Source organism: Meles meles, chromosome 14 (genome assembly GCF_922984935.1).
Source record: "Meles meles chromosome 14, mMelMel3.1 paternal haplotype, whole genome shotgun sequence".
Classification (NCBI taxonomy): domain Eukaryota; kingdom Metazoa; phylum Chordata; class Mammalia; order Carnivora; family Mustelidae; genus Meles; species Meles meles.
The window spans coordinates 24,028,960-24,044,955 of record NC_060079.1 but is presented as its reverse complement, the minus strand read 5'-3'; the positions used below and the strand labels follow the sequence as shown (position 1 = coordinate 24,044,955).

Genomic DNA, 15,996 nt, shown 5'->3' with positions numbered 1-15,996 from the left:
TTGCACCTGGAGAGGAAAGGCTGGCAGTAGCAAGGTAGGTAGTAAGTAGGTAGGTAGTGTGTGCATTGTATCATTCCATAGTTTGCACTTATTTCTGCTTTTTGCAAACCAGGCCTTGCCATCAGTTTGCTGAGTACTTTTCCTCAGGGTGAGATTGCTAAACCACCAACAAGGCACACTTCCACCCAGTCTGTCTGCTGTCTCACAACTCCCTGCACCACCCAGTGGGGAAAGCTTCCCACTCCCTAGCTCCCTCTTGGACTCCTCTGCATAAATTAGGCTCATGCCAAGCTCTTGCTATGCTCAGGACTAGCAGCGCCATCACACTAAGATGCAGACTAGGGAAGATGCTGGTTGCTGGAGGTGTAGAGGAGAAGGAGCCTGCCCCGCAAAGCTGAGGTGTGCATGTATATCCACCAAAGGACGTGTTGGAAGCGTGTTTCAGCAAACCCTTCACTGAGGATCTGCCTTCTACTGTCTGTGTTATCCTGAGCAAGAACCATAGCTCTACCCAAGATGGTTTATCATTTGTCCTGGAATTCTGGCTCTGAAGGGAAAAAGTTCTCACTGGAGCCATTAGCACCTGCAGCCCATGGAATGATAAACATTGATATAGCTGCACTCCCCAAATATTGGTTTAATTAGTAAAAGAACGAATTTGGTGAAAAAGTTTTTTGAGGAAACTTCCCTACCTAGAAGGGAGATGAGGGGCTCTGGATAATGAGTGTATAGACATTGCCTGATTTGCCCCATCCCACCAAGTTCCTTTGAATTCATGATCTGGTCTGAGACTGGACATATTATCTGATGGGACATTTCCACCTAGCACCAGCCACCTCAAGAGGACCTCATGGTAGCCCCCAGTGGTCACCAAAGCCTGTAGACTCCTGAGGCACTTACGTCTCAATTTGACACCTTCACCTTTGTATCTTGTGCCTGGAGAAGAGCCTGGCTCACACAGGTACTCAGGCGCTATTTGATAGGTTGAATTATTGAAATCAACTACAAATTTTCTATCCAAAATAAATCCTGAACACGAAAACAGAGGCTGTAGATAAACCAGTGCAAAGCATCCTTGTTCTTTGAAAGGATCCATCTTGATATTCATACCCAAGTCCACCTATTTTCTTCCATTTGATGTTTCAAGAGTGTGGTCATGGAGAAGGCTTCCAAAAAGGGCTAAATCTGAGAGTAGGGATCCACAACTTTCTCCAGAGTGAGGGAAATTTAACATAGTTTCTTGCTGGTCTGTTTAACCTTTAGTTAAGGAATTCAAGGAGATACCTTCCATAGAGATGGCTTCTCAGGTGATCTTTTTCCTGTAATATCTTCACCTAGCTTTTTGACAAAAAAGCAGTAACACATGTTCATTCACTCCACACAATTATTAATGTTGTTTATTCTCTCCCTCACCCCCAGGCTTCCTCATCCCCACCCCTGCCACCCCGCACTATATTGCGACTGCTCCATGTGGACAGTGATCACGCCTTCTTGTTCACTGCTGAGCTGCAACCTCAGCACCTTGCCCAACACCTGGGCAGTAGATGATGCTAAATAGTATTGTGCTTAATGAATGAATTAGTAGGAATGAATGATGACTAGTGAAAATACAGAGGTTCCTGCCCTGGGTTGATTTATTGCACTAGATCCTGACAACTCTCAGCACATGTGAAAAAACAATTTAAAGTCAGTTCTCTGGTGACTCTAGTTTTGGCAGTGCGTGATTGGTGTTTGGACAACAGCTTCTCATTGTAAGCATTACTTTAGACATAAGCCACAGAAGCCTGCCCAGAGAAGTCTGGTGTTGTTGTTGTTGTTAATTTAGCATTGTAAAAATTGTGGAATGTTATATACATAAAAACTGCATATGACAAGTATGTACAGCTTAATAAAGCATCATAAACCAAATAATTGTAGAACTACTACCCAGGAAATAGGAAATACTACCAGGTTCAAGGAAGCCCCCTTTATTTCCCTCCCCAATCACCGATTCCTTTCTCCCCACAAAGGTAACTACTACCCCAACTTTAATTGTAATAACATCCTTGTTTTTCTTTATGTTTTACCATCTGAAAATGTTTGTGTTCCCGGATGCTAAGATTTATTTTAGTTTGTTTATTTATTTTTTAAAATTATTATTTTTTTAAAAGATTTTATTTATTTATTTGACAGAGAGAGATCATAAGTAGATGGAGAGGCAGGCAGAGAGAGAGAGAGGGAAGCAGGCTCCCTGCTGAGCAGAGAGCCCGATGCGGGGCTCGATCCCAGGACCCTGAGATCATGACCTGAGCCGAAGGCAGCGGCTTAACCCACTGAGCCACCCAGGCACCCCTATTTTTAAAAATTATTTTTAAGTAAAGCCGTATAGTGTGTGTTTTTATTTTGTCTGCCTTCTTTGGTACACCATTACTTTTTGGGAGTCATCCATTTGTGAGAAGCTGTAGTTTATTTTTTATTACTGTATTGTATTCCATCATAATATAAACATACCATAATTTATCTACTCTACTGTTGGACATTTTCCATTTTTGCCTATGACAGATAATATTTCTATACCATTCTTCTTAACATTTTGCCTGTGTATTTTGGTGGAAATGATGAGCCATAGGGCATGAATATCTTCAGTATTAGTAGATAATGCCAACCTGTTTTCCAGAATGGTTGTACTAACTTCTTTCCCCATCAGACATATAGAGAGTTCCCATTGGCCTACATCTTTTCCAGTATTGGTGTTATCAATCCTAAGTTTATCCATTCCAGTCTTTCATTGTGGTTTTATTTTCCAGTCTCTGGTTACCTATTACCTATGCAATGGAATATCTTTTCTTTCTTTCTTTTTTTTTTTTTTAAAGATTTTATTTATTTATTTGACAGAGAGAGATCACAAGTAGGCAGAGAGGCAAGCAGAGAGAGTGAGAGGGAAGCAGGCTCCCTGCCGAGCAGAGAGCCCGATGCGGGACTCGATCCCAGGACCCTGAGATCATGACCTGAGCCAAAGGCAGTGGCCTAAACCACTGAGCCACCCAGGCGCCCCTGGAATATCTTTTCTTATGTAAGTTAGCATTTGGATATTAACTTTTAGAGCTGCCTTTTCGAGTTTCCTCCTCATTTTTTTTTCACCCCTACTGAGTTGTTTGTCCTTCTTTTTTCTTTTTCTTTTTCTTTTTAAGATTTTATTTATTTATTTGAGAGAGAGTGAGCAAGCGAGCATGAGTTGGGGAAGAGGTAGAGGGAGAGAGAGAATTTCAAACAGACCCTACACTGGGAATGGAGCCTGATGCAATGCTCAATATCATGACCTTGGGGTCACACCTGAGCCAAAATCATGATTCAGTTGCCTAACTGGCTGCATGACCCAGGTGCCCCATTTGCCTTTTTCTTATTGATTTATAGGAGTTATTTAAGTATCCTATATATGAGGCTTTTGTTGGGTATATATGCAAATATCATCTTGTACTGGGTGACTTTTATTTTAAAAGATTTTATTTATTTATTTGACACAGAGAGAGAAAGATCATAAATAGGCAGAGAGGCAGGCAGAGTGAGAAAGAGAAGCAGGCTCCTCACTGAGCAGAGAGCCCGATGTGGGGCTCAATCCCAGGACCCTGAGATCATGACCTGAGCTGAAATCAAGAGTTGGATGCTTAACCAACCGAGCCACCCAGGCACTCCAGATTTGAGTATTTTTTATGACTCCCTTTATCTTCCTTATTGGTGTATTAGATACAATAATTGTTTTTTGTTATTTTCATAGTTTCTTTAAGATTTTGGTATGCATTCTTTTTGTTTTTTTTTTAAAGATTATTTATTTATTTATTTATTTATTTATTTGACAGAGAACATTTATTTGGCAGAGAGGCAGGCAGAGAGGGGAAGCAGGCTCCCTGTTGAGCAGAGATCCCAATGCGGGGCTCAATCCCAGGACCCTAAGATCATGACCTGAGCCAAAGGCAGAAGCTTAACCCACTGAGCCACCCAGGTGCCCCTTGGTATGCATTCTTAACACTGTCTACTTTTGAATGGTATTATACCACTTCATGTGTAGCATTCTTCCATTTCTCCCATCTTGACCTTCATGGTATTGTTACCACAGATTTTGCTTAATCATATATAAACCTACCATATCTTATTATTTTTGCTTAGAGCATGAATTATGTTTTAAAGAATTTAAGCACTATTGGAAACATCTTACACGTTTAACCATGTAGTTACTATTAATGGTGCTCTTCATTCCTTTGTGTAGATCTATATTTCCTTCTGACTCAAAGATTTCCTTAACATTTTTGTAGTGTGAGTCTATTGGTGATGAATTTGTTCAGCTTTATGTGTCTGAAAATGTCTTTATTCTACCTTTGGGTTCTTTTTTTCTTTTTAAAGATTTATTTCCTTTAGAGAGAGAGAGAGAGAGAGCATGAGCAGGAGGGGCAGAGGAAGAAGAAGAGAGAATCTCAGACGGACTTTGTGCTGAGCATAGAGCCTGATGCAGGGCTCACTCTCACAACGGTGAGATTACAATCTGAGTGGAAACCGAGAGTCAGACACATAACTGATTGTGCCACCTAGGCATCCCATTCTATCTTTTTAAAAAATTAATTATTTTTATTAACATATAGTGTATTATTTGCCCCAGGGGTACATGTCTGTGAATCATCAGGCTTACACACTTCACAGCACTCACCATATCCCATACCCTCCCCAGTGTCCATAACCCAAATACTCTCTCCATACCCCCCTCCCCTGCAGAAACCCTCAGTTTGTTTTATGAGATTAAGAGTCTCTGATGGTTTGTCTCCTGCCCAATCCCATCTTGTTTCATTTTTTTCCTTCCTTTTCCCCCAAACTCCCAAGTCTGCATCTCAAATTCCTCATATCAGGGATATCATATGATAATTGTCTTTCTCTGATTGACTTATTTTGCTCAGCATAATACCCTCTAGTTCCATCCACATCATTGGAAATGGCAAGATTACATTTCTTTCGATGGCTGCATAGTATTCCATTGTGTATATACCACCTCTTTATCCATTCATCTGTTGATGGACATCGAGGTCCTTTCCATAGTTTGGCTATTGTGGACATTGCTGCTATAAACATTTGGGTGCACGTGCCTCTTTGGATCACTACATTTGTATCTTTAGGGTAAATACCCCGTAGTGTGATTGCTGGGTCATAGGATAGCTCTATTTTCAACTTTTTGAGGAACCTCCTTGCTGTTTTCCAGAGTGGCTGCACCAGCTTGCATTCCCACCAACAGTGTAGGAGGGTTTCCCTTTCCCTGCATCCTTGCCAGCATCTATCATTTCCTGACTTGTTAATTTTAGCCATTCTGACTGGTGTGAGGTGATATCTCATTGTGGTTTTGATTTGTATTTCCCTGATGCCGAGTGATGTGGAGCACTTTTTCATGTGTCTGTTGACCATCTGGATGTCTTATTTGTAGAAATGTCTGTTCATGCCTTCTGCCTATTTCTTGATTGGATTGTTTGTTCTTTGGGTGTTGAGTTTGCTGAGTTCCTTCTAGATTTTGGACACTAGCCCTTTATCTGATATGTCATTTGCAAATATCTTCTCCCATTCTATCAGTTGTCTCTGGTTTTGTTGACTGTTTCCTTTGCTGTGCAAAAGCTTTTGATCTTGATGAAATCCCAATAGTTCATTTTTGTCCTTGCTTCCCTTGCCTGTGGCAATGTTTCTAGGAAGAAGCTCCTGTGGCCGAGGTTGAAAATGTTGTTGCCTGTGTTCTCCTGAAGGATTTTGATGGATTCCTTTCTCACATTGAGGTCTTTCATCCATTTTGAGTCTATTTTTGTGTGTGGTGTAAGGAAATGGTCCAGTTTCATTTTTCTGCATGTGGCTGTCCAATTTTCCCAACACCATTTGTTGAAGAGACTCTCTTTTTTCCATTGGACATTCTTTACTGCTTTGTCAAAGATTGTTGACCATAGAGTTGAGGGTCTATTTCTGAGCTCTCTATTCTGTTCCATTGATCTATGTGTCTGTTTTTGTGCCAGTACCATACTGTCTTGATGGTTATAGCTTTGTAATAGAGCTTGAAGTCTGGAATTGTGATGCCACCAATTTTGGCTTTCCTTTTCAACATTCCTCTGGCTATTCAAGGTCTTTTCTGGTTCCATATAAACTTTAGGATTATTTGTTCCATTTCTTTGAAAAAATTGATGATATTTTGATAGGGATTGCATTAAATGTGTAGATTGCTTTAGGTGGCATAGATATTTTCACAATATTTGTTCTTCCAATCCAGGAGCATGGAACGTTTTTCCATTTCTTTGTGTCTTCCTCCATTTCTTTCACGAGTACTTTATAGTTTTCAGAGCACACATTCTTTGCTTCTTTGGTTAGGTTTATTCCTAGGTATCTTATGGTTTTGGGTGCAATTGTAAATGGAATTGACTCCTTAATTCCTCTTTCTTCTGTCTTGCTCTTGGTGTATAGAAATGCAACTGATTTCTGTGCATTGATTTTATATCCTGAAACTTTACAAAATTCCTATATGAGTTCTAGTAGTTTTGGAGTATATGGGTTTTCCATATAAAGTATCATATCATCTGCAAAGAGTGAGAGTGTGACTTCTTCTTTGCCGATTCGGATGCCTTTTATTTCTTTCTGTTGTCCGATTGCTGAAGCTACGACTTCTAGTACTACATTGAAAAATAGTGGTGATAGTGGATATCCCTGCTGTATTCCTAACCTTAGGGGAAAAGCTCTCAAGTTTTTCCCCATTGAGAATGATATTTGTTGTGGATTTTTCACAGATGGCTTTGATGATATTGAGGTATGTGCCCTCTATCCCCCCACAGTGTGAAGAGTTTTGATCAAGAAAAGATGCTGCAGGGGCACCTGGGTGGCTCAGTGGGTTAAAGCCTCTGCCTTTGCCTCAGGTCATGATCCCAGGGTCCTGGGATTGAGCCCCGCATCGGGCTCTCTGCTCAGCAGGGAGCCTGCTTCCCTTCCTCTCTCTGCCTGCCTCTCTGCCTAATTGTGATCTCTGTCTATCAAATAAATAAATAAATAAAATTTTAAAAAAAGGAAAAAAAAAGATGCTGCAATTTGTCAAATGCTTTTTCAGCATCTATTGAGAGTATCATATGGTTCTTGTTCTTTCTTTTTTTAGTGTATCACATTGATTGGTTTGTGGATGTTGAACCAACCTTGCAGCCCAGGAATAAATCCCACTTGGTCATGGTGAATAATACTCCTAATGTACTATTGGATCCTATTGGCTAGTATTTTGGTGAGAATTTTCGCATCTGTGTTCATCAAGGATATTGGTCTGTAATTCTTTTTAATGGGGTCTAAAGGTAATGCTGGCTTCATAACATGAGTTTGGAAATTTTCCTTCTATTTCTATTATTTGAAACAGTTTCAGGATAATAGACATTAATTCTTTAAATGTTTGATAGAATTCCCCTGCGAAGCCATCTGGCCTTGGGCTCTTATTTGTTGGGAGATTTTTGATGACTGCTTCAATCTCCTTACTGGTTATGGGTCTGTTCAGGTTTTCTATTTCTTCTTGGCTCAGTTTTGGTAGTTTGTACATCTCTAGGAATTCGTCCTTTTCTTTCAGATTGTCAAATTTACTGGCATATAGTTGCTCATAATAAGTTCTAATAATTGTTTGTTTTTCTTTAGTTTTGTTTGTGATCCCTCTTCTATCATTCATTACTTTATTAATTTGGGTCCTTTCTCTTTTCTTTTTGATAAGTCTGGCCAGGGGTTTATCAATCTTATTAATTCTTTCAAAGAACCAGCTCCTAGTTTTGTTGATTTGTTTTACTGTTCTTTTGGTTTCTATTTCATTGGTTTCTACTTTGATCTTTATTATTTCTCTTCTCCTGCTGGGGTTAGGCTTTCTTTGCTGTTCTTTTTCCAACTCCTTTAGGTGTCAGATTAGGTTGTGTATTTGAGACCTTGTTTCTTGAGAAAGCTTGTATGGCTATATACTTTCCTTTCAGGACTGCCTTTGCTGTTTCCCAAGGACTTTGAAGAGTTGTGCTTTCATTTTCATTTTCATTTGTGAATTTTCTTGATTCTTTAATTTCCTGGTTTAGTAGGATGCTTTTTAGCCTCCATGTACTTGAGTTCTTTCCAACTTTCATCATGTGGTTGAGTTCTTGTTTCAAAGCATTGTGCTCTGAAAATATGTAGGGAATGATCCTGGCCTTTTGGTACCAGTTGAGACCTGATTTGTGATGTAAGATGTGATCTATTCTGAAGAATGTTCCATGTGCATTAGAGAAGAATGTGTATTCTGCGCTTTGGGGTGGAATGTTCTGAATATATCTGTGATGTCCATCTGATCCACTGTATCATTTAAAGCCTTTATTTCCTTGTTGATCTTTTGCTTAGATGATCTGTCCATTTCAGTGAGGGGGGTCCCTTACTATTATTGTATTATTGTTGATGAGTTTCTTTGATTTTGATATTAATTAGTTTATATAATTGGCTGCTCCCATATTAGGGGCATAGATATTTAAACTTGTTAGATCTTTTTGCTGGACAGACTCTTTGAGTATGATATAGTGTCCTTCCTCATCTCTTATTATAGTCTTTGGCTTAAAATCTAATTTTTCTGATATAAGGATTGCTACCCCAGCTTTCTTTTGATGTCCATTAGCATGGTAAATTGTTTTTCACCCCCTCACTTTAAATCTGGAGGTGCCTTTGGGTGTAATTGCAGATAGCATATCAATGGGTCTTGTTTTTTTAATCCATTCTGATACCCTGTGTCTTTTGATTGGGGGCATTTAGCCCATTTACATTCTGGGTAACTATTGAAAGATATGAATTTAGTGCCATTGTGTTGCCTGTAAGGTGACTGTTACTGTATATTGTCTCTGTTCCTTTCTGGTCTATTACTTTTAGGCTCTCTCTTTGCTTAGAGAACCCCTTTCAATATTTCCTATAGGGCTGCTTTGGTGTTAGAAATTCTTTTAATTTTTGTTTGTCCTGGGAGCTTTTTATCTCTCCTATTTTCAGTGTTAGCCTAGCTGTATATAGTATTCTTGGCTGCATATATTTCTCATTTAATGCTCTGAATATATCATGCTGGTCCTTTCTGGCCTGCTAAGTTTCTGTGGATAATTCTGCTGCCAATCTAATATTTTTACCATTGTATGTTGCAGACCTCTTACCCCAAGCTGTTTTCAGAGTTTTTTCTCTTTGTCACTGAGACTTATAAGTTTTACTATTAGATGACAGGGTTTGGACCCATTTTTATTGATTTTGAGGGGGTTCTCTGTGCCTCCTGGATTTTGATGCTTGTTCCATTCACCAAATTAGGGAAATTTTCTGCTATAATTTGCTCCAGTATACCTTCTGCCCCCCCTCTCTTTTTTCTTTTCTGGGATCCCAATTATTCTAATATTGTTTCATCTTATGGTATCACTTATTTCTTGAATTCTCCCCCTGTAGTCCCATAGTTGTTTATCTCTCTTTTGCTCAGCTTCTTTTTTCTCTATCATTTGGTCTTCTATATCACCATTTCTCTCTTCTGCCTCATTTATCGTAGCAGTAAGGCCCTCCATTTTTTTTTATTTTTAAAGATTTTTATTTATTTGACAGACAGAGAGATCACCAGTAGGCAGAGAGGTGGACAGAGAGAGAGGGGGAAGAAGGCTCACTGACAAGCAGAGATACCGATGTGGGGCTCAATCCCAGGACCCTGAGAGCATGACCTGAGCCGAAGGCAGAGGCTTTAACCCACTGAGCCACCCAGGTGCCCCAGAGCCTCCATTTTTATTGCACCTCATTAATAGCTTTTTAAATTCACCTTGGTTAGATTTTAGTTCTTTTATTTCTCTAGATAGGGATTTTATTTCTCCAGAAAAGAATTCTTTAGTATTGTCCATGCTTTTTTTGAGCCCAGGTAGCACCTTGATAATTGTCATTCTGAACTCTAGTTCTTACTAATGTCCATATTGATTAGGTCCCTAGCCCTCAGTACTGCCTCTTATTCTTTTTTTTTTTTTTTGTGGTTATTTTTTCTACCTTTTCATTTTATCCAGGTAAGAATAGATGAATGAGAGAACAGAATAGTAAAAGGGTAGCAATGACCCCAGAAAAATATATACTAACCAAATCAGAAGAGAGCTGAAACTGGGAGAAGAAAGGGGGATAAAAGAGAAAAAACCTATATATACATACATATATATGTATGTATATATATCATTGGCAAATAGAACAGAACCACACACCTGATTTTGGGTATATTTTGGTCTGTTAGAAGAAACCACCTCCCAAAATTTTAAAGAAAGAAAAACATATATACAAAACATATATATAGATAGATAGATAGATAGATAGATATAGATAGATACACACACACACACACACACAAATAAGAGTAAACATGATGAAGGGGTGGAATATGACTGTAAAAATGAAAATTAAAAAAGATTCCAGAAAAGGATTTGATAAGATAAGAAGTTGGTTAAAACGGAGGAAAAAAAAAAAGAGGAAAGAATGTGATCAGGCTGGAGACTAGAACAAAGCTATGTGCTAGATTTAGGGTATATTTAGATCTATTAGAAGAAATTGTATCCCAAAATTTTAAAGAAAAATAAACCCTATATGCATACAAGAAATACGGTTAAATACAATGAAGGGATAAAATATGAGTATAACAACGAAAATTTTAAAAGATTTTTTAAAACATATTGATAAGATAAAATAGTTAAAAAACATTAAGATAGGAAAGAGGAAAAATTAAAAAAATGGAATAAAATTTTTTTTTAAAAATTTAACTTTGAAAGACTAACAGATCATGGGATAAAAGCCAGGAATTCTATGTGTTGCTCTCCCCTAGCTCTGGAGTTCCGCAGTTCTCATTTATTAGTGAACTTGGTCTTGGCTGGATGTTCTTGCTGATCTTCTGGGGGAGAGGCCTGTTGCAGTGTTTCTCAAATGTCTTTTCCCGAGGTGGAATTGCACCTCCCTTGCTAGGGCCCTGGCTAAGTAATCTGTGCAGGGTTCATTCTTGGGAGTTTTTGTTTGCTGAATGCTTTCCATACAGCTTTGGAGGACAGGAATGAAAATGGCGGCCTCCCAGTCTCTGGCCTGGAGGAGCCAAGAGCTCAGGGCCTTACTCCTCAGAGAAAAACAGTCAATCCCTTCCATCTCCCTGGTCTCTGGCTACACTCCATGCTCACCTGGCCTGTGACTGAGCGTTTCTATCTCTGGCACATGGCCCAGTTTGGAGTCTCCAAACCCAGCAGATTCCTGCAGTGCACTCCCATGCCACTCTTCCTGGAGGAGGAAGGAGGGGGTCTCCCTAAATCGCCATTTGTGGGGTCCTGGCTCAAAGAGCATGCCTCGGATCATGGTATAAGGTAACCATGAGCTGAGAGCCCACTGCTTGTCTCCATCTCTGTAGCCAGCGTCCCCACTCCAATACCTGGGAACTCTGCCACACTCAGAGATCCCTTTTTTGTGACCACGTGGGTCCTGAGACCAAACTGTTCCCGCTAGGACTCCACCCTGTGCTTAGCCTCTGGAGTGAGGTCCCTCAGTGAAGCAGACTTCTAAAAGTTCCAATTTTGTGCTTCACTGCTCTACTGCTTGCTGGAAGCTGGCCCTTGCCCCTGTGGTCTATAGTCCCAAGCTTCGGATTCACTTTTCCACACATCCTACCTCCTGAAAGTGGTTGATTTTTTATTCCCAGAATTGTTGCTCTTTTTCTCTTTGATCTCCTGTTGAGTTTGTAGGTGTTTAGAATGGTTTGATAATGATCTAGCTGAACCTTGGGACCTGATGATATCTCGATCTCTTACTCCTTTGCCATCTTGCTCCTTCCCTTTGAGTTATTTCTAACAAGAAATTTTCTGTCAGTCTTATCTTTATTCCTATAGCTTTTTCTATGGCTGCTTTCAAGTTTTTGTTTGTTTGTTCATTTGTTTGTTTTTTATCTACTAGGGATTTTGAACAATTTGATTTTAATGGGTCTTGGTGTAGTTTTCCTTTTATTTCTTGTCCTCAAGGTTTATGGAGCTTCTTGGATATGTGGATTTGATTTCATCAAATCTGGAAAACCTTTGAACCTTATTTCTTTGGCCTTATTTTGGCATTATTTTTCCTGTTTCCTTTCTGTATCTTTCACTGGGGACTCCAGTTACCTGTATATTAGACAGTTTGAAGTTGTACTATAGTTAAAGTTTTTTCTAAGTGTTTTATTTCAGTGATATTTTCTTCTCAGTGTTCTATCTGCTGAGTTTCTTCCAGTGTAGTTTTCATCTCTAGAAGTTTAACTTTTTAAGACATCTTTTCTGTTTCTATTTGACTTTTTGAATTTATGGAATGTTCTTATTTTTTTAAATGCTGTTGTCTGTTAATTTTAATATCTGTCTCACTTTGGGGTTGGTTGATTTTTTTCCTGAATACTTTCCTGTTTCTTTGCATGCCTTTTTCTTTCTTTTAAGTTACTTCTTAACATTTAATGACCCTCCCTCTGCGTGGCTTCAGGCTACCAGGACAGAGTGCCCCCCCCCCATCCCTTAATCTTATCTTTAGCTCTTCTATTGAAGAATTTGGTCTTCATGATGAGAAGTTGTTATGGGAGCTATCCCTTCCCCAGAACTTTGTAGTAGTCCAGTTGTACTACATCAATGATAGGAACAGCTCCAGTCTTGTTTTGGGAAGCATTTATCCATGTCTGCTCACTGACCAAGGTCCACAGTTTACCCAACTTGACAGTTGGGCAGAAGCTCTGGTTCCTCTTGAAGTGGTCATGCCTCATACCCACTTTTCCAAAATAACTGGGTGATAATTTGTGGAAGTTTATTCTAGGGTGATGCATACTGCTAGCATCCCCCAGGCCTTCTGGGTGCTTCCAATGCTTGCTGATATGTCCTTGGCCATGGCTTCTGTGACTCTGAAGTTTTTAGGTCTTCTTAAGTCTGGATGGTATATTGGCAGCCCAGATGAAAGAGCATGCCCAATATTTTTTGGTAGAATATAAGATATTATATATTTTTCATTGCTGGGTTCTGACTATGTTTTAATTCTTCTAAGTTTCTTGAGTTTTGTTCTGTGATGGAAGCAGTTTCAGTTTCTTAGAAACTCTTTGAGCCTTTTAAATCTTACTTTTAATATTTGTTAGGTGGGACTAGAACACTATTTAATCAAGGACTAATTATTTCCTACTACTGCAGTAAGAACTTTCTGAATACCTTATTTAATTTCTGTAAATGATGAAGTTTTCCAATCTGGCTGGTGGGGACAATCAATTTTCCTGTCTTCATGTGAGCTCCAGGGCCTATTTTTTTTTTTTTAATCTTTAAGCCTGTTTATTTACTTGGGATTTTCATTTATAAAATGGTCACACAAATACATTCTCATAAAGAATCAACTAATACAAAGAGTATGGAGGAGAAGAGGAGCTCACTTTACAGCTGGTAATGGTATCATTTTCTTCTCTCAAAGGTAATTGCTGTTGATATTTTGTTGTAACTCCTTCTTGTTACCTCTCTTTAACTTCATATGCATATATATCCACACACGATGATATCATACTTTTTTTCCTGCTTACCACAAGGTCTTGATGATCTTTTCCTATTAGTACTGAAGATCCTCAACACGAAATGCCCCATATTCCATTTTTGAATAATCTTCCTCTGCCTTCTTCTGGTCTGTTGGGATATTCCCATGTTCTCAGACCTGTGTTTTCTCCCTCAATGATAGTTCATGGGATGCCAGAACCTGGCATGAACCTGTAGATAGGCCCTTGCTTTTCCTGGTGATGGTGATGCATCTAAGTCACCACAGAACTGTGAGCTCTATAGTGTGGAGACTGGGGCTGTCTCCTCTGTCATGGTGTCCTCAGGGCAGGGTTGGCTGATGAATGGTATGGAATGGTAAAGATGAATGAATATAATTTCTCTGCACCCCTTTCATCCTCACTCAAAGGGACCTATCCTGGAGGAAAAAGATAATGGACCCAGGTACTGTTCTTTATTTTTTTTTTAAGATTTTATTTATTTTATTTGACAGATAGAGATCACAAGTAGGCAGAGAGGCAGGCAGAGAGAGAGGAGGAAGCAGGCTCCCTGCTGAGCAGAGAGCCCGATGCAGACTCTATCCCAGGACCCTGGGATCATGACCTGAGCCGAAGGCAGAGGCTTTAACCTACTGAGCCACCCAGGCGCCCCGGTACTGTTCTTTATAATTCTTTGATAGAGTTCTTCCCTGGCTTTTGCTAGTTTCATCCCATTTATGCACTAATCAGTACTTTGAATATGAGGGAGACCCTCTATAGATGTCCAGTTCTCTTTCCCTGCAGCTCTTTCTTTCCCCTGTATCCTGATAACTTTAGCCACATTGGTCTTTCTAAACTCTTAAGTGCATCTATTCATCATAGGGAGTCTGTGGACTGCATCTGAGTATTCCCTCCCATGGTCTAGAAACTATTTCATAGCAGTGAGCTGGGGCTATTATAGGGCTCTCCTCATTCTTTTTCTGTCCTATGTCTTCTTTTAGGTTCTGTTCTGACAGTTATTCACTATCATGTTAACTTTCTTATGCCATCAAACATTTTAAAAAATATTTCATCCAGTTTTTTATTATTCTTTTATAAAAAGTTTGGCAGTAATTATTGTCTGCAGTTGTTGGAATAAGAGCCCCAAACCTTTTAATTTCAACCAAGTATTTTTCAGAGGAGTGAGCAGTTATTTCAGGATTGTTCGAGTCCTCAGGTAGAGTCTAAGTGGTATTCAGAACTGGTCATTTGGCATGTCTGGCAGTTCTGGTGGAAAAGGCTACTGGAAACTTCTTTGCTAATGAGGACTGAGGAGATGTTTGAGAGGGTGCTCATCTTGGGGGGCAGAGAAAGCCAGACAGGATGAGCTTGACTCAACTAAATATTTGTTATCAATGAGGAGGAGTGAGAATGAGAATGATGTCAGTCATTCATGTTTCTTTTCTGTCCTGCTCCTACTGGATTTATGAAGAGTTATATACAGAAAGAGTTGAGTGTGTGTTAAAACAGAAAGGGTACTTTTACTAAAAGTACTGAAAAAAAAAAAAAAAAAGCAAAGGCTAGGAGCAGAAGGAATAGGTAGGAGCGAGAACCAGGGAAATTTGAGTTATTACTGTTAATGTAACTCTTTAAGCACACCCTAGCTGGTGGGACTTGGAAAAATCAGGTTACAAGAAGCCAAGTTAGCCTGAGTGCAGCTGAAACTTTACAGAGCTTCATTAGCAGGAATAGAAGGAGTCCTTGGCACAGACCCATTGTCCATTAGAAACTAGCCTGAGGCCAGAAACTCATTTTACCTTGACCCCAGAATATCCATCAGTTGGTGAGGTTCTTGCCCAGGACTGATATTTTTCTGGGCTGGTATTCAAAGAGATTGATTTAGGAGTCCTTAAATTTTTGCAGTGAGTCATATATAGTGCCCGGTTTGCTGAAACTTAATGTGTTAGAACTACCTGGGGGCAATTTGTTGGTAACCTGTAGGCACTGAGAAGATACGAAAGATTAATACAGTGCATAAAATGGAAGACAAATAGTGGAGGTGGGTAGTGGGGAAGCTCTTTGTGGAGAACATAGCTCTAGTTTGTAGGATGAAATCTACATTTCACTCAGCAAAAGGTACAAATCTGTATCACATTAACTCTTCAGTTTTAACCAAAAGATAAAGACAGGATGGCAAATATTTAAACAGTGATTAAAACATTGCCCAGGCAATAGGAAATGCCTCCTCTTGCCAACTGTTTGCTTGGACAGAATAAAGTAAATGAGGGGCACACAAACCATCTTCCTGGTTGCTCTCAGGGACACTTCTTGGCATAGGGGTAGCTCCCTCAATCATTAACTTAAGTCCTGTGAGTCCCACTAGAAAGAGCCTAATGAGAAGCGACTCTGAAAATTGTCGATTACTAAAAAGGGATAGAATATATATTTTTCTTTTAACATATTTTACATGTATAAATGACAGGGTGCAATCAGAACAGATTTCCCTACCACAAGTTTGACTAGTTAAT

General features: G+C 39.4%; 1 pseudogene; it reads right to left on the bottom strand.

The window, feature by feature from the left end:
* Positions 1-12,478: 12,478 nt before the first annotated feature.
* On the bottom strand, positions 12,479-12,934 carry LOC123956044 (annotated as a pseudogene).
* Positions 12,935-15,996: the final 3,062 nt, after the last annotated feature.